The sequence below is a fragment of the Chiloscyllium punctatum genome, chromosome 12 (assembly GCF_047496795.1).
Source record: "Chiloscyllium punctatum isolate Juve2018m chromosome 12, sChiPun1.3, whole genome shotgun sequence".
In the NCBI taxonomy this organism is placed as follows: domain Eukaryota; kingdom Metazoa; phylum Chordata; class Chondrichthyes; order Orectolobiformes; family Hemiscylliidae; genus Chiloscyllium; species Chiloscyllium punctatum.
The window spans coordinates 30,154,846-30,180,221 of record NC_092750.1 but is presented as its reverse complement, the minus strand read 5'-3'; the positions used below and the strand labels follow the sequence as shown (position 1 = coordinate 30,180,221).

At 40.7% G+C, this 25,376-nt stretch overlaps 1 protein-coding gene across 2 annotated transcripts in view; it reads right to left on the bottom strand.

Moving 5' to 3' along the window:
* Window positions 1-25,376, bottom strand: part of fbxw12 (F-box and WD repeat domain containing 12) — a 112,253-nt gene that overhangs the window by 72,098 nt on the left and 14,779 nt on the right. For both annotated transcript variants that reach the window (XM_072582230.1, XM_072582234.1), the window contains exon 2: window positions 17,847-18,034. The gene's annotated coding sequence lies outside the window, so the exon portion shown is untranslated. The remainder of the gene's footprint in view (window positions 1-17,846; window positions 18,035-25,376) is intronic.

The following is a 25,376-nucleotide window of genomic DNA, read 5'->3' as shown; positions in this document are numbered from 1 at the left end:
TCAGATTGCAATGGGATCTTGACCAGATGGGCCAATGAGTTTAATTCAGATAAATGTGAGGTGCTGCACTTTGGGAAAGCAAATCTTAGCAGGACTTATACACTTAATGGTCAGGTTCTGGGGAGTGTTGCTGAACATAGAGATCTTGGAGTGCAGGTTCGTAGCTCCTTGAAAGTGGACTCACAGGTAGATAGGATAGTGAAGAAGATGTTTGGTATGCTTTCCTTTATTGGTCAGAGTATTAAGTACAGGAGTTGGGAGGTCATGTTGTGGCTGTACAGGACATTGGTTAGGCCACTGTTGGAATATTGCATGCATTTCTGGTCTCCTTCCTATCAAAAAGATATTGTGAAATTTGAAAGTGTTCAGAAAAGATTTACAAAGACACTGTCAGGGTTGGAGGATTTGAGCTATAGGAAGAGGTTGAATAGGCTAGGGCTGTTTTCCCTGGAGCATCGGAGGCTGAGGGGTGGCCTTATAGAGGTTTATAAAATCATGAGGGACATGGATAGGATAAATAGACAAAGTCATTTCCCTGGGGTGAGTGAGTCCAGAACTAAAGGTCATAGGTTTAGGATGAGAGGGGAAAGATATGAAAGAGTCCTAAGGGGCAACATTTACACACACAGGGTGGTACGTGTATGGAAGGAGCTGCCAGAGGAAGTGGTGGAGGCTGGTACAATTGCAACATTTGAAAGGCATCTGGATGGGTATATGAATAGGAAGGGTTTGGAGGGATATGGGTCAGATGCTGGCAGGTGGGACTAGGTTGGGTTGGGATATCTGGTCTGCGTGGACAGGTTGGACCGAAGGGTCTGTTTCCGTGCTCTATGACTCTATGACATTCTTGTTTACACAGAGAGTGGCTCATACGTGATATAAACCTCTGGAGGAAATGGGGGATGTAGTACCATTACAACATTTAAAAGGCAGTTGGATAAGTACCATGAATAAGAAATGTTGCAGAGACTTGGGCCAAGATCAGGCAGATGGGATTAGTTAAGTTTGAGATTATGGTTGGCATGGACTGGTTGGACTGAAGGGTTTATTTCCGTGCTGTGTGACTCTGTGACTCTATAACCCAAAATGCTGATTTAACTATCCTAGATATTTTAGGTCACTTCAGAATAGACAATAGTGAGTCAAAATCACGTTCAAACTTAGAAACAGAGAAACAGGCTCTAATAAAGGATCACCCAATGTTCCCTTTAATCCACATGGCCTTGGTACTGGCATAGGCTGCTCACAAGTTATCCGCTATAAATTACTGTGCATATACACCCATGGAAAAAGGCTGTGCATGTAAGCAAGTAGCCATTTGTGGTAAAGAAAAATGTCATGATGCACTTCACCAAATAAAAAAAAACAGATTTTTATTTTATAGATGCACACCAAAGGAAATTAGGCCAGAAATTGATATTGGAGATAATACCAAATGTATGAACCCCTGTTCAGTTATTTAATAAAGACATTCATCAATACTAATGAAACACACAATCTAATGCTTTGGTTAAAATTGTAAATGGAAGTATATTGTATGAATGAGTGAAGAGCTTTTATTATGTAACAGTAATTGTTTGACCAGTTATACTAACTCCTTCAGAAAGGTTTGTTTTTTAACTGGAAATAAGAAGGATCGTTGCATATAATAAACTTGAAAAATTTAAAAAGAATATGGCAAGCATATGATTTTGAGAAAACATCGCAGGGAAATCATAAACAAATAGTAAACCATTTATATAGTAAATATAGTAAACTTGGTGTGGCACGGTGGCTCAGTGGTTAGCACTGATGCCTCACAGTGCCAGAGACCCAGGTTTCATTTCCACCTCAGGCAACTGTCTGTGTAGAATTTGCACATTCTCCCCGTGTCAGCGTGGGTTTCCTCCAGGTGCTCCGGTTTCCTCCCACAATCTAAAGATGTTCAGGTCAGGTGAATTGGCCATACTAAATTGCCCGTAGTGACAGGGGTAAATATGGGTTATGGGTGGGTTCTCTTCAGAGGGTCAGTGTGGACTTGTTGGGCCAAAGGGCCTGTTTCCATACCTTAGGGAATCTAATCTAATCAAAGTAGATCTGACTGATCTTCTCCAGCACGGAGTTTGTAACTTACGATGCTTTCATTAATTATTAATATTAACATATCTTTTACTCCACTTAAAGATGGTGGTGGCTTTTCTGAGTTTCTGCACTTTTGTAAAGGGGTTTTTAGCACGAGTGCATAATCAAATTGAAAACAGCTCTCAAAGATACTGCATGTAACTTAGTGTGTCAACCCACCTATAAACATGACAAGATGTCTACGTTGCATATCATAGTATAAAATTCTAACTGTAGTGATGTGGACATTTTGAGTTTAAGTGAGTTCTTTACCTTCTGTGGCACAAAGTACAGCTTGTGGCAAGAACCTGAGCACGCAATCTTTTAACATGTCGAGATTGTTTCACTGCAGCTACCACATAGTTCTTCTGATCAGCGCACTCTCCAACTGTTACCACCTGCCTTGGGCACATGGAAGGATAGACAGTCTGATTTTAATTTGTTTAGCCACACCATATATGTACCTTCCCTTACTATTAAGTCCCAGAGCTTCTGGTTCAGAGGCAGGGATGCTGCCCACCATGTCACAAGACAGATTAAGTGAATTTAATCAGCACCTCACTCCATCCTGTTTGTATTCCTAAATCCTAGCAGTCCGAAATGTAATGATAGAAATGCCCAAACCAAGCCAGTTAATGCTTTCACACTTATCCACTTTGTCTTAAAAAACATTTGAAAATTACATGAGACAATAACTTGCCATGTTCATAACATTATTTTGTACAGAATTATTATTTTTTAAATCTTTTACAGCTGCTTATTACAATGAACACCTTTAATGGCTGACACTAAATCAAACAAACCGTAATTATCACAAAGTCAGTAATTGCTGGAGAAACTTAGCTGATCTGACAGCATCTATTTAGAAAAAAAGCAGAATTAACATTTCATGTCCAGTGACCCTTCTTCAGAATTGGACCTGAAATATTAACTTTGCTTTCTGTCCACCCATACTGCCAGAACTGCTGTCTCAGCAGCAATTTCAACTTTTGTTTCAGATTTCCAGCTTCTGTAGTTCTTTGTTTTATTATGTTGTAGTGGCAAGTCACCTGGGTGGGAGTAGAAAAAAAATTGTGTTTACTTTGCCTTGATGTTTTTGAGATTAATCAGCTTCTGATTTTCACTGCCAAGGTCCATACATGAATAATTGGAATGCCAATGTATATCTAAATGTGCTTCAGCAAGAAGGCCTTAATTTCAACAGAGGTGGAGAGAAAATGAGAGACATTTGTAAAATTAGATTAATTAATAACTTGAGGAAAATCTGCAGTTACCATTCACTTCATCTTTACAAGTTGTATTATGCTAGAATGTTTTTTTTAACTTCTTAAATTACAATAATTTATGTAAAGTTATTGTACGTATAGATTGTACAATTCTGGAAGGAGGTTGGCACTAATACTGATCCAGGTGACATAATTGCATTAAGTTGTTTCCTGTTGATTTCTGGAAATGGTTTGGATTTGGGAATGAGAGAGGTTGGAGACATTGCTGACTGGTAGATACATTGACCAAGTGATGACATTTTAGGGTCAGGTGAATGGGTCATTGTTAGGTGAAAAATTGTTGTGAGTAAATGTCCAGAATGGGCTCCAGATTGCTTGTTACTTCTCCAGTTCCTGACAGATCTACTTCCTACACTTTGGCAGAAATATGCTCTGTCTCCTTGCAATCAGTCATCAGTCAGAGCTGTCCATCCAAGTCAGTCAGCAAGATAGGTAAAGGCCAGTTGACTGAGTCCTCTGAATGGAAGTCTATGGGGGATTATCAGGAGATACTGCTGGTTTAAGGAATTTGTAGAAATCAGTGTTGGTCATTGGAGGCAGCAAACTGGAATGCAGAGAGGGCAAGTATGGTATAAGGGGAAATTTGTTAAATTATTGAGGGGGGGGAGGGCAGATGATAGTGGATGGGAGGAAATAGATACTATGGAAAGGGATGGGGGCTTGTTGGTGATCACCATGCCAGGGCCTCAGTGGGGGAACTGTATCACATAATGGTGGGCTAGGCTAAAGTTTATGGATAGGGCTCAGTTGGCATGACACTTAGCCAATTTCTGGTAGAATTAACCTTGGTTCAAGTCCAAAATTAGAACTACAGCACTTTTCTCAAACTTCATTTGGTCAAAAGCTTAAAGGTCCACTAGTATGTTGAAACAACGGAACCCTAGGGAAACCATCACTTGATCTGCAGTTCTACTCTATGATCTGTTCGGTCAATTGCACAATACTTATTGGTTTCAAGCACTTTAATTACTTCTATTGTTACGTTAAAGGGCCTGGATGATTGACACTGATTATCTTGTAGTAAAAGAAGGTATTGTGTAGAAAGTGGAATGTACTGAATTTTGAATACTGAAAATGTGTTGCTGGAAAAGCGCAGCAGGTCAGGCTGCATCCAAGGAGCAGGAGAATCGACATTTCGGGCATGAGCCCTTCTTCAGGAATGAGGAAAGTGTGTCCAGCAGGCTAAGATAAAAGGTAGGGAGGAGGGATTATTCATCACGAGGATGAAATGTTAATCCTTTGTTCTCTTCACATAAACTGATAGACCTGCAGAGTTTTTATTTCACTTATATGAGATGGTGCTGCTAAAAATGGATGCTTCATGGGTCATTTTGGGTTTGCTCATGTAGTTTGGTAGCATTTGGTTTTATAGAGGTCATTGCTCAGAGAGGGCTGCAGTGTGGAATTCACTTACGGCCATGTTATAATCATGGAAGTGAAGTGGGTGCAGCAATGTTGCATGCTGCCACTCTTTCAGACCCTGTATAGGATTTTGTAACTCAGTCCTGCATACAAAGATGGGGAGACAGGGATATTTAGCCCAACATTTTTGAGACAGGGGAGCGAAACTTAGGAAAAGGAAAAGAAAAGCTTTTTCCACTTTCAAGCACTGTATCACAAAGTACATATTTCTTTCTGACTTTATTATTTTGACAAAATTTAAATCAACAAGAGATGAATTTCTTTCATGCTTGAATCTTTCATTACTGTAGAAACACTGCCATAGCAATGATAGTGCATAATAATGGAGCATAGCCTAAGGATTCCAACATGAAAATTGTATACTATGTGGGGACAGCAAATGAAAAAGCACTCAGCTGTGTAAATCATAATCATATATTTAATTCTCTACCTTTAATTAGAGATACCTTTAAATCAGGTAACTACGTTAGAACAATTTTAAAAGATAAAAAAAAATTGCCTTGATTTACTCACAGCTGGTAGGTAATGATCTGTACCAACTACATAGTTAAGTTTTGACTGTTTTCTCTTTGAAACATAAAGGAAAATGGGTCACTTTTTGAAGCTATCAACCAGAAAAAAGTACAAATTGGTGTTTCTAGGTTCACCATTGAAAGTTTTGGGAATCTTTTTAAATCTGATTAAACTCAGAGAAAAGTCAAAATCACAGATAGACATTAGAAGGTGTACAAAAATATAGCGAAACATTTATACTTAAAATTTTGAAATGTGAGCAAACCCACTGCTAAATCAGGAGTAGTGGCCTGGAGGAGTAGGACTTATCAGTGCTGGGTTATGGAAGAGGTGGAAGACATAACAAACAGAAACAAACAGATGGAAAATGATTGACATAGGGACAGGGAATAGCATTATTAGAGACATTATAGTGAATTAAGGTAATGTGAATCAGAATTGGTACCGATAATGCCAGGGTGTGTATACACATTACAGGATTCATGTGATGCATTATAAACATGATAAAATTGAAGACCTATATTTACCTTGATGTAAAGTTACTGGAAACATCTGAGCAGAGATGAAGCAGTATCCATCAATAGGTTACAGTTGAAGATATAATAAATAAAGATTAGGGGAACAACATGATAATACTCCTGATTAGATCTTGAAAACTTACAGTGTGATAATGGAAAATTTAAAATAAAGTGTAAAATTTAAACCTTATATCTGGAAAACTCTGCTTCCGTTCCCTCTCCCCCCACCCCCCACCCAAAAAAAAGCTGTTGAGGCTGTGTTAATCGAAAATGCCAAAACTGAGAGTTTTAGATTTTTCTTAGGCAAGCGCATAAATGAAACCAGAGCGAGTAAATGAAGTTCAGATACAGATCAGTCACAAACCAATAGAATGACTGAAAAGGTTTGAGCTGCTGAGTGGTCTATTCCTGTTGCTAGGCTCCTAAGCACTTATCAAAAAGATAAACATCTAGCAACAGATGATGTATTTAGAAGTCCTAAACACAGTAATAACTATGAAGTATGCTGCCTCGTTGATATTATTGACATCTTTGCATGAGTGAGTATTGAAATGGAGTTTCTGCACCTTGACCTTGATTATACAGAATGGCCTTCTACTACCCAATTGCATTCCCGATTCATTTGAAGCTGTTTAACTACATTGAGGTGCCCTTAAACACAAGAAGTGTTTTCATCTCATCACTGTAAGTTCAAATTTGACTACCAGAAATAAAAGGAGAGTATGTTAACCCTCCAAACATACTGTGAACTCCAGTTTACAAAGAGATATTGATAGAGTAAGTAAGTGGGGAAAAGGTGACAAATACAATATAATACAGGAAAATGTGAAGTTGTTCATTTTGGGAAGGAGAACAAAAGAACACTATTATTTAAATTGGGAGAAAGCTGTAACAGATAGGGACTTGAGGATACTTATGTACAAAACACAAAGCTAGCACACAGGTGCAGCAAGTAATCAGGAAGGTTAACAGAATGTTGGCCCTTAATTCAAGGGGTTTGGGTGGTTGTGGAGAGTTGTTTTTTCAGACTAGTGGACTGGGACAGGTGGTGTGCCACAAGGATCAGAGCTGTGTCCACTGCTTTTCATCATTTATGTAAATAATTTGAATGTGAAAATAGGAGGTATGGTTAGTAAGCTTGCAAATGACACCAAGATTGGAGGTGTAATAGACAGCGAAGAAGGTTACCTCAGAGACTTCAATAAGATGAAATGAAGAGTAGCGGATGGAACTTAATTTAGATAAATGTGAGGTGCTGCATTTTGGAAAGGCATATCAGGCATGAATTATCGGTAAGGTCCTGGGAGTGCTTTTGAATAAAGAGACCTTGGAGTGCAGGTTCATAGTTCATTGAAAGTCGAGTCGCAGGTAGAAAGGATAGCGAAGAAGGTGATTGGCATGCTTTCCTTTATTGGTCAGTAGGTTGAGTATAGGAATTGGGAGATTGTTTTGCAGCTGTACAGGATATTGACTAGGTCACTTTTTGGAATTCTGTGTGCAGTTGTGGTCTCCCTGCTACAGGAAGGATGTTGTGAAATTTGAAAGGGTTTGGAAAAGATTTATAAAGGTGTTGCCAGGGTTGGAGGCTTTGAGCTAAAGGGAAAGGGTGAATAGGCTGGGGCTGTTTTCCCTGGAGGGTTGGATGCTGAGGGGTAACCTTATTGAATCGTGAGTGGCATGAATAGGGTGAATAGTCAAGGTCTTTTGCCCAGGGTAGGGGAGTCCAAAACTAGAGGGCATAGGTTTAAGGTGAGTGGGGAGATATTTAAAAGGTACCTGAGAGGCAACATTTTCACTCAGAGGGTGGTATGTGTATGGAATGAGCTGCCAGAGGAAGTGGTGGAGGCTGGTACAATCACAACATTTAAAATGCATCTAAATAAGTATATGAATAGGTTTTAGAGGGATATGGGCCAAACGCTGAAAAAAGGGACTAGATTTATGTAAGGTATCTGGTCAGCATGAATAAGTTGGACTGAAGGTTCTCTTTCCATGCTGTGCATCTTTATGACTCTATAAGAATAGGAAGTTCTCCTGCAACTGTACAAGGAGCTGGTGAGACCATGGAGAAAGTGAGGACTGCAGCTGCTGGAGATCAGAGCTTAAAAATGTGCTGCTGGAAAAGCACAGCAGGTCAGGCAGCATCAAAGGAACATGATGCCTGAAACATCAATTCTCCTGTTCCTTTGATGCTGCCTGACCTGCTGCGCTTTTCCAGCAACACATTTTTAAGCTGGTGAGACCATGCCTGCAGTACTGTGAGCAGTTTTGGTCCCTTTTTTCAGGTAAGATATTATTTCATTGGAGGCTACTCAGAGAGTGTTCACTAGGATGATCCATAATACAGAGGGACTGTCATCTGAGCAAAGGTTGAACAGGTTGGGACTCTGCTCTTTGGAATTTAGGAGAATGAGAGGTGATCTCATTGAAACATAGTGGATTCTTAAGGGTCTTGACAGAGTAAATCCTGAGAGGGTGTTTCTCCCCATTGAGGAGCCTGGGACCACAGTCTCAACATAAAGGGGCACCAATTTAAGACTGAGATAAGGAGGAATTCCTTCTGTCAAAGGGAATGAGTTCTTGTGCATACTTAATGTTCAGATAGATAGATTCTTGATAGTAGTAGAGTCAAGGGTTGCGGGAAAAGGCAAGAAAGTGGATGTGTGGAAAATTAATCATGATCCTACTGAATGGTAGAGCAGGCTCAAGGAAACAAATGGCCTACTCCTGTTCCTAATTCTTATGGAAATGGTCTTAGGTTATATTTAGAGATGTAGTATAAGTTTTTATGGTAAATATATTATATGATTAACTTATCATTGTTTAAAAGTTCTTTCTTTTAGCCATTTACAATGACAGCAGGTATATGAGAATGCCATGATTTGCAAGATACCCTTCAAGCCACTCAATCCTGACTTGGAAATATATCATCATTCCTTCACTGTCATCAAGTCAAAATCTAGGAGCTCCTTCTTTCAGGGCATTGTGAGCCTACCTACAGCATATGGTCTGCAGTGTTACAAGAAGACAGCTCAAGGGCAGCTAGTGATGCTCATATCCCAGGAATGAACATAAAGCAAATTACCTAAGCCCTCTTTCTGCAAAGATAGTCACTGCTTCAACAGTATTAAAAAAAAAGTTAATTTAAAAAAGATGTCAGTTTAGAAGTTAACTTTTGAAGTCTTGAAAAATTCTTCAAGAAACACATCAGTATAAAAGTGTGGTGTATTTGGTCACCTTTTTGAAATATTACCAGGATCTAACACAAATAGTAAGTAATCTTAAACTCCCATGCATCTTCTCAACACAGCCATATTGCCTGCGTGATCCCTTGTTTCCAGTTATAAGGTACCAGCAAGTAAAATATGTATCCATGAGATGAAAAATTGAGGTTGACTACTAATGACATGTCATGGCTACAAAAGAGGATCCATTTATATGAGTGTATGTAATAGCACGGTTTTGGGGCCAAAGAATTGAGACCATGTTATATGTTATACTGCAGGTCACCGTGTTGGCTATGGCAGAACACTGTGTCCTATATTTTCATTTTCTGGATGCTTTGGTCCCTGTAATGGCCAATTGACTTGTAAATTCATTTTCTTTTAATACATGTATATGAACGGGTTTATTTTTGTATCAGGCCATTCATAAAAAAGAACACTTATGGTAGATTTTTGATTTACATTATCCTTATAGAGATGGTTTGGCACATTAGCACAGTGGTTAACACTGCTGCCTCACAGCACTAGGGACTTGGGTTTGATTCCACCCTCAAGCAACTGACTGAGTGGAGTTTGCACATTCTCCCTGTGTCTGCATGGGTTTTCTCCAGGTGCTTCCACAGTCCAAAGATGTGCACTTTAGGTGGATTGGTCATGCTCAATTGCCCATAGTGTCCAGGAATTTGCAGGCTTGGTGGATCAGCCATGGGGAATGCAAGATTACAAGGATAGGGTAGGGGAATGGGTGTGGATGGGATGCTCTTTAGAGGTTGGTGTGGACTTGATGGGCTGAATGGCCTTTTTCCACACTGTAGGGATTCTATGACTGCTATACTATAGTCATTGAGAATTATTTTTTTCAATTATATATTGTTTCAAATCTGAAATTTGCTGAGGGTTGCTTCATAGCCCATAGTACAGGTATATGAATATTTATTGGCCTGTAGATCATAACACATTGCAGAAAAGTATAGCAGATTTCAGACTAAGTATTATTTTCACAGTATATGAATTGTTAAACAATATTTCATGTGTGGTTTATAAAACAGTGGAAAATTTATCAATGACAACAGTTGCAACTCCCCACTTTGCCTACACCACCTTGGAGATTTTTTGCCTTGAAGTGATGTTGGTTGTGTAATATATCTATCCAAAATATTGGCAGGCATATTGTAATGGAATGCAAGTGGTGGGAATATTTCATCCAAGTATTCCTAACATTTTTGAGCCATTACAGTGCACCGGGTGCTAGGAATGTGCATTCACTTTTGGTGCCTATTCATTCTGAAGAACTATAGTCACATTTTCAACATTTTTGAAGCAATTTTTTTCTTCTCATCACTCTCTCAGTTAGTCTTAGAATGATATTCTCAGAAAGTGCCTAGTCAGTCCATGATGCCAGTACCAGCCTTTGGTATTAAGCCCATACCTGTGCTCTTTCCCCATAGCCAGACATTTTTCTCTTTAAGCACTTATCCAATTCTCTTTCAATACTACTATACAGCCTGTTTCCACCATTCCTTGAAACAATGCATTTCATAATGTCTCCTTTGAAGTATCATTTAAAGTTTAAACTTTTCATAAGCTTTCCAATTTTTAAATGAAGATATCCCTGTTTTTTCCATTTTCTCCAGTTTATAGGAGCAGATTAGTGCAGTAAAACTAGTGTACCGTCACATGAGACAGGAAAAACAACTACGTTGACCCATATTGCACAAACTCTCCTTTTTTTATTCAACATAAGGAAGATTCCACACTTCACTCTCATTTTCACTTAATTGTTCATACAGAAATTTAATTTTGGATACATTTCTCATTAGTTAAATATTGCATATCAGTAAATAATAATAGAAAAAACGTTGCTCTGCCGCAGAATTTTAATTTTATTTTTTAAACTATTCCAGTGTAATTGGAATAACCAGTCAGTGAATTTATCCTGAGTACGTATTCATGTCTGTACAGTAGCGTTTGGGAAAAGTTCTTATGTAGACTGGCACATACGTGTTCAATTGCCAATTTGCCCTGCATGTGAGGGTTTGTGGCCTTTTCCCTGAATATATTGATCTCATTGATCATAATATTCTCTTTTGTCAAAACTGTAACCATTAAACTTTACATCCAATTCAGCCACCTCTTCACCTCTAATCATTCTTTCCTTTCAAAAATTCTTATCTCACAGCTCCTTGACCACAACTTCCTGACGAAGCCTCTCAATCCAGTTTCCACTCTGCTCACTATACCAAGACCCTGGACAAACCCACTAATGGGGCCTTTTTCTCCACCCACTAGTTATCTCTCCTCACAAAAGCTTAAACAATACATAACATTTCTCTCACCAGTAATATACCAGGTTTCTGTACAAATTGATTGATGCTGTGCCTAAATGTAGATTTCCTAGCACCTTAAACTTTTAGAAATGTTTTCTTTCTATTTACTTTAGCTGCTTGCATTGTTGATAACCACTTCTGTTCAAGATCCACTGATCCGTTTCCAAGATTATGGTAACCTTCATCTTTCAAGCTTCAGACTGCTATGTCTCTCAGTACTATGATTCTGATCCGTTGCCCAGGAATCAGCTTTCATGGTTTATAATATCAAGAAAACTCTTTGATGTGTTATTCTGTAGAAATACACTCGTAAGTATCAGTTACCTTTTACAAGAATCATTAATTTGTAAAGTACAAAAGTGACCATTTTGACTGTTTGAAATTTGGAGACAAAGCAACTCAAAACATGAAATGAGCATTTGAGCTGAACCCCTTTAAAACTATGCAATGTCATGTCTGTCAAATACTGGTGAACATAAGCCTAGCGTCTAAATTTTTGGCATTGAGTTTCCTGCAATCGTTCAAAACCATGTCTAGTTCATGAAAACATATTCATGGTTTTAATGGGTATCTGATACTGTGACTAGATTATACCTTTTGGGAAAATTATAAGGATTTTGCTTTGTTAACAAAAAGGTGTTTCCATAATAAAACTGATGGGACACATTGTGATCTGTAATTATATTAACCTTTCATTTCGTACTAATTTTCCTCATTCATTTTAGCCCTGCTATGTTCAGGAACTGTTCCCAGAGAGTCTCTAATAGTGAAGTATTATATTGATTCATGACTTGCGTCATGACCACAGATCATAACCCTGAATCACCTATGGACATATTTTTTTGTACTATTTTTAAAGGAACTGATCTAGAAATTGACTACAGTTGCAAACATTAGCTGTCAAGAGAGAGAGAGAGAGAGAGATGCTCTGAAATGTCACACCAGAAAATGTTTCTGAGATGTCAAGGAGGCTTCATAGGGATGGATTTAAAAACTAAGCTTGTACTATAAACTAAATTATAATGCTCTGAGAGCATGTCAGACTGTGAACATAATGGTAAAAACAAAATTGGCAGTCTATGTATTAAATATATTTACCTTTTCCCCTTATAAGAATGCAAGGATAGAAGTTAAGAGCAAGCTTCAACCCTGGTCCAACTGTGTTAATAGCCTGATATGCTAGTGTATGGAATAGCATGCTATGAAGATCATAGCTTTGAGGATTGCCAATAAACACCCCAGCACTGCAGGTAAAGAAAGGGGAAATAGTGCTGCCAGCCACTTTCAAAGGAACCAAAAAAAGGAAAATTTCAATCAACAGGCAAAACCAAGAACCTCAACATCAACTAACTAATTAACACTACCGGTAACAACCAATGCAATGGCTGTAATGTTCTTCCACCTACTCTTCAGAATAACTTTGTGATAAACTGTGTATCTTTAACTTTTATTTTTCCTGGACTTGCTTCTTCTTTCTAATCTCCATATGTGGTATGTTGTTATTTCTTTTTGTATTTAATAACTAATAAAATATTTTGCTAACAAACACTTGGTTAAATTGACTCCTTTTGAAGCATAAATTCATTTGGGCTGGAAGAAATGAGGACACACGGGTGAGGATTCTTTGTAAATTAATCTTATTGTGACCACAGAAGGGGTGGGTGAATAACGAAGGAGGAGTCAGTTCCTTCCTCCTCACCCAAGACTTTAACAGTTTGGGGTATCCTGTCTGGTATTAAAATAACCACAAATATAATGGTTTGATTATGACACTGGTTATAATCAACGTGCAAATTTGATGTGAAGTTCACCCCTTGCTGATAAAGTAGGGATTTTGTGCATTAACTGAGGTTATGAGTACTATTTTAAAAATATAGTAATAGCATCTATGGAGATGAAATTCATGTGCCAAATGAGTTATTGTGTTTGTTCAGACTCAGATTTGAACTCATGGTCTGTATGTTAGAGAAGTTAAGCAAAACAGAAAAGGTGCTTTAGAAAAGTGTATGGTTATACTTGAAGCATGAGTAGTGCTGCATGTTGAACAACATCAGAGTTGACTAAAATGCACATCTTATTTATTTACATTTCAGAACCAGAAATAGGATTTCCTGTACTTTAGATTTGTACATTTACAGAGAAGGTGAATTTCCATCCTCACGATACCCAGATACCTGTCAGACATAGTGATCTGCAAGTTCACTGTGCTGGATCTGTTTTGATGACACCTGCATTGTTAGATTTGCCATAATCTAATGTCAGCCCACATTCTGGCAGGGTCTTTCATCTAGTGAAATATGGAGAGAATACAAGCACAGCTGACAAGAAGCCTGTCAGGAGGCCACCATGTCTGGAACTTCACATTATTGATGACGCTAATTGTGGATAATCTTACAGTAAGACTGGAGAAAAAAGAAAGGAAAGACCAAACAGCCTACCTAATTTCTATACATACTGTTCCTGTTAGCCTGTACCTATTATAGACACTATTTGTCCCTTGCTACTGGAGAAGGCCTGGAAATCCTGGGACAAGATAAAGGATGATGACAATGATTGTGAAACCCTTACGACCTCAAATGCATTTTTTTTAATGAAGGAGATCTTAAGAAAATGCATTTGTGTCACAATCTCAAATGTTCTGAATTGTTAACATACAATGAATGATGTTATAATGTTGGCAAATGCTACAACACACAGCAAGATCCCATGAATGGCAACGGCTAATTGATTGATCTTATTGGTATTGCTTGAGGGAATTATGTTAGCTCGGACATACAGCAGGGTCACAGTTCAACATATCATCAAAGGGACAGCACCTCCACCAATACTGCCTCAGTGTGAAATTGTATTGTGACTATAGATTATGTATTTAAGTCCAGGCATGGGACTTGAACATATAATTTTGTAAGTCAGAAACCTGAGTTGTACTGAATGAAGTTTGTTGAACCAAGTTCTGAATTCTTCATTAGATACATAAGTGGGGACATGTTTCAGTGTTACGGGTATATTTCATTGTTAGATATGTATTTAATTTTCCACAAATGTTGACAATAACATTCCAAGTGGCAGAAGTACAAAATGAGACTTGGATGTCAGATTTAGCCTTCCTGTGCTGACGTGTTAAAGGGCAGGGTATTATCAGAAATGAATTAGAGAAAATAAATTTTGTGAGGTAGTCTGAAGTAACATTCAAGTATTCAAAAATAAAGTTAATAATAGAGCAGAAAAGGTGAAAGCTACAGAACACTGGAATAGTTCATTTAGAGCTAGGAGTTTAATAAATACCTGAAAATAAAATAGTGTCAAAAGTTAAATAAAAAATAGATGGTGTCACATTTGAATAGAGAGGAGAATTTTAACAAGTCACTAGTTTTGTTATCTTAATAATGATCCTGAAAAGGCTATAATGCACAATGTCAACTACAAATGAACTGCAATCAGCCAATAAGACTTATTCGTAAAAATATTAATAACCAAAATTATTTACTCAACATTTAATTTGTCTGGATATTATTAATTCAAAGAATGATGAATAATTGCAAATATTGTTTTCAATTCCAAGAAAGTACATTTTGCATAGAATAGTATTAAAATAAACAAGATCATTAGACATGTATCAAGCAATGATTAACAGGTGAGCACTGATGTGAGAATGTCACCTGCCCATGTGAATCTGCTGCTAACTTGATGATCTCCTTTCCACTTACCCAGCTTGGGGTTGTGTGTGTCCGTGTTCTGTGTGGAGCCTTTTCTGACATGAAGCTTGATATACCAGAATGATTACCATGACCTCCTGAGCTGATTTGGCTAATTAAAATTCAACAACCATGATCCTCTGAATAAAGGGATGCAAAACAGTTTTGGTATGGGACTCACAGTAACTTTCCAAAGAGGAATGTGATACACCAAACTGTTCCTACATTGATTGATTAGACCAATGAAAATTTAGCTATCATAATTTCCTGATTCAAAAGAGTGCTCTTTGCATCAATGTTGTAGCACTGCTTTAGCTAATACTGTCCTGCACTTTGAACAGTGCCAAGTGCAAGAATGGTTTAAGGGACCAAAAATCAAAAACATTCAAAACGATTAAAGTGCAGAAAACTTGGGAAGGAGTACATCATTTGCTTCTCCCAATTGAGGGCTCTGTTTAATGAATATTTGAAGAAAGTGGAGCAGGCTTGAAGATCTCCTCTGGATGGCCATGGAGAAAAATTAAGAAAGTGGAGAAATATCTGCAAAAACAACTTGGAATTGTACAACATTGCTGCTGCCTCTCCTGCAACAATCTGATCTTCTTGATACCCCATCTGATCAATGGCGATCTCATTCAGTGTAAAAATCAACATCACACTTTGGTCCAATGGACAAATGTGTCAGCTGATTCGCAAAGTGGAATAATTGGTGCAGTGATACAACTCCTTATGTATTTATCATCACTTCGAAGGAGATTGATACAATGCTGCAAAAGCATTTTAAATGGACATATTACAGTGGAACAGTGCAATTATGTACAAACTGGGAGGTGGCAGGAATGCAGGAGGTGGCAGGGGGAGCATTCTCACAATTTACAATCAACCTAGCATAGATGAGGACAGTGAACAGGCATGGTCATCCACAAAGCTGTAGCCTCAAAGAGTAAATGGAGAACATTAACAGTGGTATACAATGGACGAACTAAAAACAGAATGGGACATTGAAAGGTCATTGGAGACATGAACAAAATAGTATATGAAAGAAAGAGATTGGGAATTATTGTCAGTCTCAGATAGAGCCTGAAACCAACACACAAAGACATGAAGCTGAACCCTTGCCATCTTTGAACAACCAAAAGCAATAAACAAACAAAAAAAAGGACAGTGCATGGAGTAAGGTAGTGTCTTTCTCATCAGAGTGGAGTATAATGTTCCACATGTGAGGCCATGCCTGGGAAAGTTGTTTTAATATATATCCACTGATTATGTACTGCCAAGCATCTCCCATCAAACTAATTCTATTGAAAGATCATTCTTTTGGTAACCAAGTACATTACAAATTATGCTGTGTTCTGAAGAAGGGTCACTGGACATGAAATGTTAACTCTGATTTCTCACCACAGATACTGCCAGACCTGCTTAAATTTTCCAGAAAATTCTGTTTTTATTATAAATTATGACCTCAAGCAATCATAGCTATTGCATATTTTGCATCATTTGGCCCCCGTCACATTTGAAATGCAAAGCTATGCAGACATAAGCTTAGAAACCTCACCTGGCAGGGCCATTTCTGGAATATTTTTCATCCCTGATAGTGATGCTTCAGAGATGCAACATTCCACACCGAACTGTAAATATGTTCATTCATGTTGAAGGGTGGCATTAGTTAGGGAGTGCTATCACAGTAGAACTGTTTGCATCTATTTCAACCAATGTAACGTTGGCACTTTGTTTCTGTAACATACACTTACATAAGGTACAGAACTCAGAGCTCAATATTATGGCATGACATTGACCTGCTGGCAAAGTCAAAACTTCAATAACACAATGTGTGAGGAAATACGTGGTGTTTTATTGTGATTGATGTGAGAGATCAGGAGAAATCATGGGTGGCATGGTGGCTCAGTGGTTAGCACTGCTGCCTCACAGCACCAGGGTCCCTGGTTCGACTCCAGCCTCGAGCGACTGTCTGTGTGAAGTTTGCACATTCTCCCCGTGTCTGCGTGCATTTCCTCCAGGTGCTCTGGTTTCCTCCCACTGTCCAAAGCTGTGCAGGTCAGGTGAATTGGCCATGCTAAATTGCCACAGGTTAGGTGCGTTAGTCAGAGGGAAATGGGTCTGGGTGGGTCGGTGTGGACTTGTCTAATCTAACAATACTGATGCGCTGTTCTGTTCCCCACTGATCATCTAATCATGCACCTGAAATGAAGCCAGTGTTCAGAGGTTTTCTGACGATGAAGAAGACAGCAAGTGGAACATTGTCACTAAGCCCAGCAACAACAATAACCCCTAATAGCTCAACAACAGCCTCCAGCTGAAGAAGCAGCAGCTGGCCACCCTCCACCTCCCACAAGAAGACAGAGGAAAGGGTGTGTCCTGGAATCTATGACCTTATTATCTACAGCTGTTGGAGACACAGTGCGGGAGTGAGAAAAGGAGTGTCCAAGGATATAGCTGCCCTGAATCTTTGAGTCAGTGGATTGTTCTAAAAGGCAACTGAGTCACAGATGCCATTTCCTTCAGATTGTACCATTTTATGTGCTTTCCCCTATGATGAGGAGAGTAAATCAGCCGAGGGAGTCTGATTTCACTGATTTCCCCCAAGTGCAGATCCCTAGGACTGCTCTGATGTTGCTTTCAGAGCACGTTGTCTTCATCATGTGAAACTCATGAACTGAAGTGGAACTGGTCGACTGAGAGGGACCTTCATACTGGCTTTGTTTCTTAGATTAACAGTAGAAGATTGTAGTGATGTACTCACCAGGTTGAGCTCCAGAGTCTAATCTTGAATGTGAACACACTGAGGTTAAAGGCTCTGAGCTGGTGCAGGCGAAACCATGTCAGTGCATCCTCTAACTGGCTTTCTTCTCAAAGGTGGAGCTGGACTAGAAGGTTTCTACTTCTGGCCTCCTTGTTACTCCAGGCTCTGGGTCCCAGTAATAGAAGAGCCTACATAAGAAGAGAAAGGGAATTACTTGTGAAAAAGGGCTCAAAGCTTCTTTCGAATAAGACTGACCTGTCACTGGCATTAATGGGAGACCCATGGAGCACAGCACTATGAAGCTTATTTGGTTGGTTAGACATGAAGGCCTTAGCATTCCCATATGGGTGGTCACCCTTTCTTGGCCAAATCCAGCATCTTATGCTTATAGAGTATGAGGTGCCTCATGTTTGACATTGTGCTGCTGGTCTTAACCTGCCCCACCTAGTTGTGCAGCATTTATATCTTGTAACAACGCAAAAGGAGGTTTAAATATGATGCAAATGATATAGAGGTAGGAGAGACAGTGGGATGTTCCCAATGAATGAGTAAGAAGCATACAAGTCAAGAAGGTTTAGTTTTGTTTTAGTTCAGTTTTGTTATACATGAGCGGAGCAGTGATGTTTCCTCAACTGGCCATAACACAGTTGAAAACAAATGTTGATTTTGACTCAAGGAAACCTTGTTGATTAATTACTGAAATACTGTTCACAGCAAAAATAATTAATTGTACAATTAATTAGGGAGTAGTACAAAGTTGTGAAAAAAACTTAAACGTTTGTAGTGACCAACCAAATGGTTAAACAGAGGAGACCGGTTCACCCATTCTCACCTGCTCAACTTTGCCAGATAGGGGGTTACAGCTATTTCACTGCCAATGTTTACTCTCTCTACTATCTTCTCAAAACATTCAACATGGTTGGTTAAACAAGATATACCCTTTTGAATCTATACCGACCGGCACATAAAGTGGAGGAAGGCCCCTGTGTACAGACTGGAGGAAGGCCCTTGAGTGCGGACTGGAGGAAGGCCCTTCTGTACAGATTGGAGGAAGGTCCCTGTGTACAGGCTGGAGGAAGGCCACTGTGTGCAGACTGGAGGAAGGCCCCAGCGTGCGGACTGGAGGATGGCCCCTCTGTACAGATTGGAAGAAGGCCCCTGCGTGTGGACTGGAGGAAGGCCCCTGTGTGCACACTGGAGGAAGGCCCCTGTGTTCAGACTGGAGGAAGGGCCCTCTGTACAGATTGGAGGAAGGCCCCTGCGTGCAGGCTGGAGGAAGGCCCCTTTGTACAGATTGGAGGAAGGCCCCTGCGTGTAGACTGGAGGAAGGCCCCTGCCTGTAGACTGGAGGAAGGACCCTGCGTGCGGTCTGGAGGAAGGCCCATTGTGCGGTCTGGAGGAAGGCCCCTGCCTGCGGACTGGAAGAATGCCCCTATGTAAGACTGAAAAGGAAGGCCCCTGCCTGTTTGATTGGAGGAAGGCCCCTGCGTGTGGACTGGAGTAAAGCCCTTGTGTGCGGACTAGAGGAAGGCCCCTGCATGAGGACTGGAGGGAGGGCCCTGCATGAAGACTGGAGGAAGGTCCCTGCGTGCAGACTGAAGGAAGGCCTCTGTGTGCAGACTTGAGGAAGGCCTCTGTGTGCAGACTGGAGGAAGATCCCTGTGTGCAGACTGGAGGAAGGCCTCTGTGTGCAGACTTGAGGAAGGCCTCTGTGTGCAGACTGGAGGAAGATCCCTGTGTGCAGACTGGAGGAAGGCCTCTGTGTGCAGACTTGAGGAAGGCCTCTGTGTGCAGACTGGAGGAAGATCCCTGTGTGCAGACTGGAGGAAGGCCTCTGTGTGCAGACTGGAGGAAGGTCCCTGTGTGCAGACTGGAGGAAGGCCCCTGCGTGTGGACTGGAGGAAGGCCCCTGCGTGTGGACTGGAGTAAAGCCCTTGTGTGTGGACTAGAGGAAGGCCCCTGCATGAGGACTGGAGGGAGGGCCCTGCATGAAGACTGGAGGAAGGTCCCTGTGTGCAGACTGGAGGAAGGCCTCTGTGTGCAGACTTGAGGAAGGCCTCTGTGTGCAGACTGGAGGAAGATCCCTGTGTGCAGACTGGAGGAAGGCCTCTGTGTGCAGACTGGAGGAAGATCCCTGTGTCTAGGCTGGAGGAAGGCCTCTGTGTACAGACTGGAGGAAGGTCCCTGTGTGCAGACTGGAGGAAGGCCCCTGCGTGCAGACTGGAGGAAGGCCTGTGTGTGGACTGGAGGAAGGCCCGTCTGTACAGATTGGAGGAAGGCCCCTGTGTTGTCTTGAGGTGAGATCTGGTATGGATTAGAGCTGTGTGGACTGGGATGGAAGAACTGTAAATTGTATACTTTATATTTCTTTAATTTGCTATTTTGTTTTTTTCCATGCTGGAGTTTTTATTTCTTAATTTTTCTGTTTTATATAAAATAATCTTCACTTAAGTGTCTTAAGTATCTTTAAGTATCTGCACCTAGGTATCTTTGCTCCTAAGGTGGCACCATAAGTGGTGATTTGTAAACTTTTCACTGTACTTATGAGTACATATGACAATAAAACTAATTCAAATTCAAATTCTTCTTGATATTTGTAGATAATTCTGCTATTCTATCCTTTAGAATTTTATTAAAATTTCTCACTATGACTGATGGTAAGTAGACTTGGTCTATTATTCCTTGGGACTGTTCTGTTCATCTTTTCTAGGCTCCAGGTATTTTTAAATGCTACACCACTGTCCTTTTTGGAAGTCCAATGTGCTTCTGCCAGCGTCATTCACAGTCACAACGTGTTCAGCTACCCAGGAGCCATCCAGATAGTTGGTGGCAGGCTAATGGCTTTTGTCATAGACAAGCGGTCACCACTCCACAAATCAGTTACTTGTTGCTGGCTGAATCTCTCTTTGTACATACGCCTTGGTGCCAGCCCATCTGCGACCAGCCTACCCGTTTGTTGAACAAAGCAGCAGTGGAAACACCACTTCGAATGAGTTTCAATACCTTGCCCTTAAAAGGTGCAGCAATTCTTGCTGCAATTCTTAGGTTTTAAAACAGTCTTTTTCCCATTTCAATCCACAATTAAAAACACCAGAAACAGAAAAAAACCTATGAGGTAAATACCAAAGTGAAATCATTATTTAATTTGCCATCTCTCCATCATTCCCTGTGGTATTATTTAACTTTTCCATTCACATAATTTTCCTTTTTGATGCCTTTTGAAAGCATTTTGCTATTTTGATCTATGCACCTCGATAACTTATTTTCCTCATTCTTTTTTGCCCTCCTTTTATTTTTTCTTTCCTAATTGATACAAATTTAAACCTTACAGAATTGACATTACAGACCACTGAAATTAATGAAACATTGAAGTCTCAGATTGACAACAAAGTATTACAATTAGCTAGAAATGAATTGAAGTCACCTGAATTAAACTTTCAGCCAGACCCTAAGCCATAAGTATCAAAGCAGAATGCAACAGTGAGATGAAACTTTCCTACAGACGAAGGTCATGCTTTAAAATCAAATGATGTGGCTGTAACTGACGCTAATACTGTGGAAGAAGTTGTGTGCTGAAATGTAAATTGAAAGTTCATAATAATTAAACTGTTGCTCTTGTGAGAGGGGAGTTGAGCAAAGTTTGTGCTGACTGGGGAAAAAAAATTAAAATAATTCATGAACAGACTAGCAGAAAGTATCTGTATTATCTGATCATCAACATTACCTTGAGGAAATTCTTAAAGCAGCAAATGAAGACAATAATCCTATATTTAAACAGAAGGAGGATGAATCAGTTGTTTGGCTGAGACTCTCTTTGCATGAAATTACATGAAAAAAAGAGTTATGACAGGATTTTGTTTTGATTTGCAGCTTATATCTAATGGACTTCAGAAATCGAAGGGATTGTCAACAAGTAGCAGGGTGTTTCCTGACAAAGTTACTCAAATTGAACCAATTATACATTTTCAAAGCATGGATATTGCAAAATAGTACAAACTGTGCTAAGTGAAAAGGGTGATATTTTGGAATCCACCACAAAGAAAGAAATGGAAAGGGAGAGGGTACAGTTCTTGGAGAAATGTGTATAGAGGCACACACTGGATAAATCTGAGGCTACTGTGAATTAACAGTCTCTAGGGGCATAGGGTTACCACATGCAAATAGACCCCACGGTGTTATTTATTGTGAATGACATCACACACACACACACACACACACGTAGATGTATCCTGGCTGAGAAAGCTCTATCACCATTGAGCAGTCATCTTTACCAGCCAGCTTGACATTGGCAGCATGCTTTCGGAAGAAAAAATGTGAACAGCTTATGCACTGATATCCATAGAAACTGATGATTTTAAAAGATATTTGAATTTCCAGTGAATTTCTTTCCCAAAGAGACACTCACACAAGATTTTAAGTTTAGGACTTATACTGTAACAAACTTAAAATAACATTGACCAATTTTGCAAGCAACATAAAATTTAGATTATAACATTTCTCCATTTAACTTTTAAAATTTCTGAAAATCTATCTACATGATCATGGGCTGGATATCCAGGTCAAAATTTGATTTAGCAATTGTCTAGATGTCTAACTGCATCTTATCTTGGAATTAAATAGACAGTTTAAAGTACAACAGTCTGTAAAATCTGACATTTCAAACGTTTCCCTGTGAGTTTTAGAAACTAACAGTCTACAGAGTGGAAGCACAAGTATTCTTACTATTAGCTATAGTGTGAACAACTGACACCTTCCCCGCCAGCATATCAATCTGATCCTCAATGTCCACATAACAACTGAGTCACTGAGACTTAAGAGTCATAGAGATGTACAACATGGAAACAGACCCTTCAGTCCAATTCGTCCATGCCAACCAGATATCCTAACCTACTCTAGTCCCATTTGACAGCACTTGGCCAATTTCCCTCTAAACCCTTCCTATTCATATTCCCATCCAGATACCTTTTAAATGCTGTAATTGTACCAGCCTCCACCACATCCTCTGGCAGCTCATTCCATGCACGCACCATAATCGGTGTGAAAACATTGGCCCTTAGGTCCCTTTTATATCTTTCCCCTCTCACCCTAAACCTATGCCCTCTAGTTCTGGACTCCCTCACCCCAGGGAAAAGACCTTATCTATTTATCATATCCATGCCCCTCATGATTTTATAAATGTCTATAAGGTCACCCCTCAGCCTCCAATGCTCCAGGGAAACCAGCCTCAGCCTCTTCGGACTCATCCTATAGCTCAAATCCTCCAACCCTGGCAACATCCTTGTAAATCTTTACTGAACTCTTTCAACTTCACAACATCTTTCCAATAGGAAGGAGATGAGAATTGCACAGAATATTCCAAAGGTGGCCTAAACAATGTCCTGTACAGCTGCAACATGACCTTTCAACTCCTGTACTCAATACCCTGACCAATAAAGGAAAGCATACCAAATGCCTTCTCCACTATCCTATCTACCTGCAGCTCTACTTTTACGGAGCTATGAACCTGCACTCCAAGTTCTCTTTGTTCAGCAAAACTCCTTAGGACCTTACCATTAAGTGTATAAATCCTGCTAAGATTTGCTTTTCCAAAATGCAGCACATTGCATTTCTCTAAATTAAAATCCATCTGCCACTCCTCAGTCCATTGGCCCAACTAATCAAGATCCTATTGTATTCTGAGGTAACCTTCTTTGCTCTCCACTACACCTCCAATTTTGGTGTCATCTGCAAACTTACTAACTATATCTCTTATGCTCACATCCAAATCATTTGTATAAATGATGAAAAGTAATGGACCCAGCACCAATCCTGTGGCACTGCACTGGTCACAGGCCTCCAGTCTGAAAAGGAACCACCACCCTCTGTCTCCAACTTCAAACCTGCATCCAAATGGCTAGTTCTCCCTGTATTCCATGAGATCTAACCTTGCTAACCAATCTCCCATGAGGAGCCGCGTTGAACGCCTTACTGAAGTCCATAGAGATCACATCCACCACTCGTCCCTCATCAATCCTCATTGTTACTTCTTCAAAAACCTCAATCAAATCAGTGAGACATGACTTCCTATGCGGAGGAGAAAGTGAGGACTGCAGATGCTGGAGATCAGAGCTGAAAATGTGTTGCTGGAAAAGCACAGCAAGTCAGGCAGCATCCAAGGAGCAGGAGAATCGATGTTTCGGGCATGAGCCCTTCTTCAGGAATGAGGAAAGTGTGTCCAGCAGGCTAAGATAAAAGGTAGGGAGGAGGGACTTGGGGGAGGGGCGTTGGAAATGTAATAGGTGGAAGGAGGTTAAGGTGAGGGTGATAGGCCAGAGTGGGGGTGGGGTCGGAGAGGTCAGGAAGAAGATTGCAGGTTAGGAAGGCGGTGCTAAGTTCAAGGGATTTGATTGAGACAAGATGGGGGGAGGGAAAATGAGGAAACTGGAGAAATCTGAGTTCATCCCTTGTGGTTGGTGGGTTCCTAGGCGGAAGATGAGACGCTCTTCCTCCAGCCATCGTGTTGCTATGGTCTGGCGATGGAGGAGTCCAAGGTCCTGCATGTCCTTGGTGGAGTGGGAGGGGGAGTTGAAGTGTTGAGCCACGGGGTGGTTGGGTTGGTTGGTCCGGGTGTCCCAGAGGTGTTCTCTGAAACGTTCCGCAAGTAGGCGGCCTGTCTCCCAATATAGAGGAAGCCACATCGGGTGCAGCGGATGCAATAAATGATGTATGTGGAGGTGCAGGTGAATTTGTGGCAGATATCGACGGATCCCTTGGGGCCTTGGAGGTGAGTAAGGGCGGAGGTGTGGGTGCAAGTTTTGCATTTCTTGCGGTTGCAGGGGAAGGTGCCGGGAGTGGAGGTTGGGTTGATAGGGGGTGTGGACCTGACGAGGGAGTCACGGAGGGAGTGGTCTTTTCGGAATGCTGATAGGTGAGGGGAGGGAAATATATCCTTGGTGGTGGGGTCCGTTTGGAGGTGGCAGAAATGACGGCGGATGATACGATGTATATGGAGGTTGGTGGGGTGGTAGGTGAGGACCAGTGGGGTTCTGTCCTGGTGGTGACTGGAGGAGCAGGGCTCAAGGGTGGAGGAGCGGGAAGTAGAGGAGATGCGGTGGAGGGCATCGTCGAACACGTTTGGAGGGAAATTGCGGTCTTTGAAGAAGGAGGCCATCTGGGTTGTATGGTGTTGGAACTGGTCCTACTGGGAGCAGATGCGGCGGAGACGAAGGAATTGGGAATATGGGATAGTGTTTTAACAGGGGGCAGGGTGGGAGGAGGTGTAGTCTAGGTAGCTGTGGGAGTCGGTCGGTTTATAGTAAATGTCCGTGTTGATTCGGTCGCCCAAGATAGCAATGGAAAGGTCTCGGAAGGGGAAGGAGGAGTCTGAGACTGTCCAGGTGAATTTGAGGTCGGGGTGGAAGGTGTTGGTAAAGTGGATGAACTGTTCAATCTCCTCGTGGGAGGACGAGGCAGTGCCGATACAGTCATCGATGTAGCGGAGGAAAAGGTGGGGGGTGGTGCCATTGTAGCTGCGGAGGATGGACTGTTCCA